A 4417-nucleotide genomic window follows, 5' to 3' on the forward strand; every position below is an offset into this window, starting at 1 on the left:
TAATGGGTAAGGGGTTTCCTTCAGGGAGGACAGAAATATTCTAAAATTAGGACGTGGTGATGTCACTTTCCCTTTTCTCTTTCATGCATTGGAGAAGGAAATGGCAGCCCCCTCCAGTGTTCTTGCCTGGAGAATCCCGGGGACGGGGGAGCCTGGTGGGCTGCCGTCTCTGGGGTCGCTGCGAGTCGGACACGACGGAAGCGACTTAGCAGCAGCAGCGGCAGATGGGGCACAACTCTGCAAATGTACTAAAATCACTGACTTGCATGATTTAAATGGATGAGTGTATGACATGTGAATTATTTCTCAATAAAGCTGTGAAAAATAATGGTAAATTGAAGAACTCTTATAAGGAGGTGAGTTAAACGATGCAGACTCATCACTGGTTTTCTTAAACAAAACTTGGAGGGTGAATGAGTAAGTACAAGAACAAGCTACATGTGAGCACAGATTCACCGCCTCTAAGGGCGTCTTTTTTTTTTTATCATTTCAAATATTTTTTAGCCTTTTATCCATCAATTTTGGTGATATGAAAATTAATACATGAATAGCTTTCTTAGCTCCCAGGTCAAGTAAGAATGCATTTCCCATTTCTTTGCCCTTAATATAAGGCTTATTTTGGATATTTAAAAATGTAATAGTATGTTTCCTTCAATTATGAAAATGAACTTTGAGCAGGGAAGCCTGGAGTGCTGTAGTTCATGGGGTTGGAAAAAGTCGGCACAACTCAGTGACTGAACAACAGCGTTATTAAAAATCCCACGTTCACAAATTATAAATAGTGACCTTCTCAGCGTTAAAGTGCTGAAGGAAAAGAATATTTTAACAGAACTTTCACTCTATGGACTTTACGATAGGAAACACACGTGCATTTTAAGGCAAATTCCCCCACTGTATAAATGACTCTCTGGGAGCAAGTTAAGTGTTATATTAACTTTTTTGATAGAGTAGTAATTGAAATTACACCCTAGTGACTTAGAAAGTTACCTTCCAAAGCTGCTCAAAGAATCAACATGGAGAAGCACAGCTCAGCTGAAACAAGAACTCCAGGGGCCGACCTAGCCGGGGCCAAATAAAGATGTGCACCGTGGCCTACTGCCTGCCTGCAAGCCCCCGCTGCCCTCGTTCACCTCGCCTCCGCCAACAGGTCAGATCCTCGTCTACGGTATTTTAAATGACAGAAATCTGTGACGTAGGTTAATGCTCCATAGCTGGGGAAACTGAGGCTTAGCAAGGTCAGGAGGCCTAGAGAATTATGAACAAGTGGTAGAAATCCTCAGGAAAAGGAGGAGGAGAAGGGGGCAGCAGAGGATGAGACGGTTGGATGGCATCACCGAATCAATGGACAAGAGTTTGAGAAAACTCTGGGAGATGGTGAAGGACGGGGCAGCCTGGCGGGGTAGTCCACCGGGTTGCAAAGAGCGGGACACGGCTTCGCGGCTTTACGACAACAACCACAATAAATCCTCAGACTCAGGAAACCCAGTGAAGTGAAGGGAAATGTGCTAGGAAGTGTCCAACAGCTGGTTTCCCGCCTTGAGCTCTAACTTAGAGTACTTGCCCATTTCCTTAGTGCTTCCTACCACAGTGGGCTTCAGGCCACCAAAGTGATTTCATGGGCACACACTCTGGGCTGACAGTTGGCTGTCATATTCTCCCTTCGGCATTTTTCTATCATAAAAAAAAAAAAAAACTGACTCCATAATCTTTAAAATTACCATCGCCCCCACTTCCCCAAATATGGGAGGGATTGCACAAGTCAGCACCCCCACACGCACCCCCTTCCCGCTCGGCCACAACCACAAAGCTGTGGCACCTTTCCAGGGTTGCCATCACCCCGCCTACCACCACGGTGGGTCCTTGCTGCCATCTGACTGATAAGGAACCGATTCCAGACCCCATCCCTGTGTCTGCCTCACGTGACTCAGTCTGGGGGCACTGTCTTGGTTTGAGGGCCTTGGGAGGGGATCCCAGGAAATGCCAGTGTGAGCAGGGAAGCGGGACCAGGCAGTGAAGGGAACTCATAAAGCCTGTGTCCATTTAACTAGAACTTGAACCCGAGCACTGGAAGCTAGCGGACACACGTGGGATGAAGATCCTGCCCCCAGGGGTGACAGAGCTGGGGGTCCTCACCTATTCCCCGTCTGCGATTGCAGGCACTCTCGGGAGGTGCAAATCCCCTGGCACCTCAGGTCTTCCCCCAGTGCAGGCAGACCAGGCTCTGGTTGCTAAAAAAGCCAAAGCCGGAGGCTGGCCCGGGGGCAGAAAAGGTTCAGCTGAGGGCATATGGGCTCTGCCTACAGACCTGATGTGCCCCGAGTACTGTGAATGCTGCTGACTGTTTTCCATCAGTTACGGACAAAGTCTGAAATGTAATTATAAGTACAGAAGGGAATGCAAGTTCTTGATAGTATAAAAATAAAACTTGAACTAATAACATGGGTGGAAGAGAGTATAGATACACTGACTCCCTCAGCTCCCTTTGCAGGGAACCGATAGGCAATATGTAAATTTATAAATAATGACTTAGGTAAATAACTTAAAACTCACAAAATCTTCCACTGTTAAAAGTAAAAGTATGTAATTTTTAAAATTAGTAGTTGAAAGAAAAGACAAATTTTTATTCTTTGAAAGATGATTTTTACGGTTGATGGGTCAGGATGTATATTATTTAGAGTAAAAAGAACCAGAAGAACTAAAAAAGAACTAGAAACAGACTTAATTGTATTAATAGCTGGGGGAGACCTGGGTTCGATCCCTGGGTTGAGAGGATCCCCTGGAGAAGGGAAAGGCTACCCACTTCAGTATTCTGGCCTGGAGAACTCCATGGACTCTACAGTCCATGGGGTCACAGAAAAGTCAGACACGAGAAGGCGATGGCACCCCGCTCCAGTCCTCTTGCCTGCAAAATCCCATGGACAGAGGAGCCTGCTGGGCTGTGGTCCATGGGGTCTTGAAGAGTCAGACACGACTGAGCGACTTCCTTTTCACTTTTTACTTTCCTGCATTGGAGAAGGAAATGGCAACCCACTCCAGTGTTCTTGCCTGGAGAATCCCAGGGACGGGGGAGCCTGGTGGGCTGCCATCAAAGGGGTCACACAGAGTCGGACATGACTGAAGTGACTTAGCAGCAGCAGCAGCAGCAGCAGCAGCAGCAGCAGCAGGGTATGGTATCAGGTGAGACCTAGGTGAGTAGGGAGGATGCAGATAGTTTTAGCATTTTCTGCTTTCTTTTGATTTTAAACCACTGGTATGAGTAACTTTCATAACAGACAAAACAAATGCAAATAAATCAGAGCCTATTACAAAGAATAGCTGTGAAACATCCTTAAAGAGAATACTGCTGCTGCTGCTAAGTCGCTTCAGTCGTGTCCGACTCTGTGCGACCCCATAGACGGCAGCCCACCAGCCTCTGCCATCCTTGGGATTCTCCAGGCAAGAACACTGAAGTGGGTTGCCATTTCCTTCTCCAATGTATGGAAGTGAAAAGTGAAAGTGAAGTCTCTCAGTCGTGTCCGACTCTTCGCGACCTCATGGACTGCAGCCTTCCAGGCTCCTCTGTCCACGGGATTTTCCATGCAAGTGTACTGGAGTGAGGTCTACATAGGAGTTAAAAAGAGAGAGGCAGAATATATATGTACCCGTCAAAAAAATGATCAGGATTTACTGAGTGAAGTTAGTAAATTAAAAAGCAGTAAGCATAGCTTCCAAATTAGGGAAGTGAAAAAAGTACTGTGTGTATGTAACACACTCACGTGTAAGGCTGTCTGGAAAGGCACATGTCAGTTTGAACAGACCTGCCAGGAAACCTCGCCTTTTCCTTTCTCACTCATTTGTAACTCAGATGGTCACCTGCAGGCCAGCGCGTTGGAGCCCCGGGCTCCTGGAGAAAGTCGACTCTGAGGACGGGCTGCAGACTCGCCGAGCGGGCGTCGGGGGATTCTAGAATCTACAGCTTTCCCCTTAAGTGCTAGTGGTTTGGGATCACCTTCCTCCACACGTGACAGCGCAGCTGTGAGAACACGCAGGGTGGAAAGCACAGCAACGCAGCGTTTGCACGTCCACACACCCTCCAGTGCACGGCGAGGGGAGGTGTGCGCTCCGGACGAGCGTGCACACACACCTACCCTGCACGCACACTTCGGCCGCACCTTGGGAAGCCAGTGGGGGACCCAGGACTTCAGCCCGTCTTCCACAGCAGCGACCCGCGGGCGTGCACCTGACACCATCCAAAGGCCACTATTTCCCCCTGCCTCCCGGCCGAACCCCACTTTCCACCCGGGCCCACCCCTCAAGCCTCTGGCCTCTGGGGACCGCGAGGCCCCGCCCACCCCGCGCCGCCCGAGGCCCCGCCCACCCCGCGCCGCCCGAGGCTCCGCCCCGACGTGACGGCGGGCTGCGCGCCGGCGCCGGGGGC

Source organism: Ovis aries, chromosome 8 (genome assembly GCF_016772045.2).
Source record: "Ovis aries strain OAR_USU_Benz2616 breed Rambouillet chromosome 8, ARS-UI_Ramb_v3.0, whole genome shotgun sequence".
NCBI lineage: Eukaryota > Metazoa > Chordata > Mammalia > Artiodactyla > Bovidae > Ovis > Ovis aries.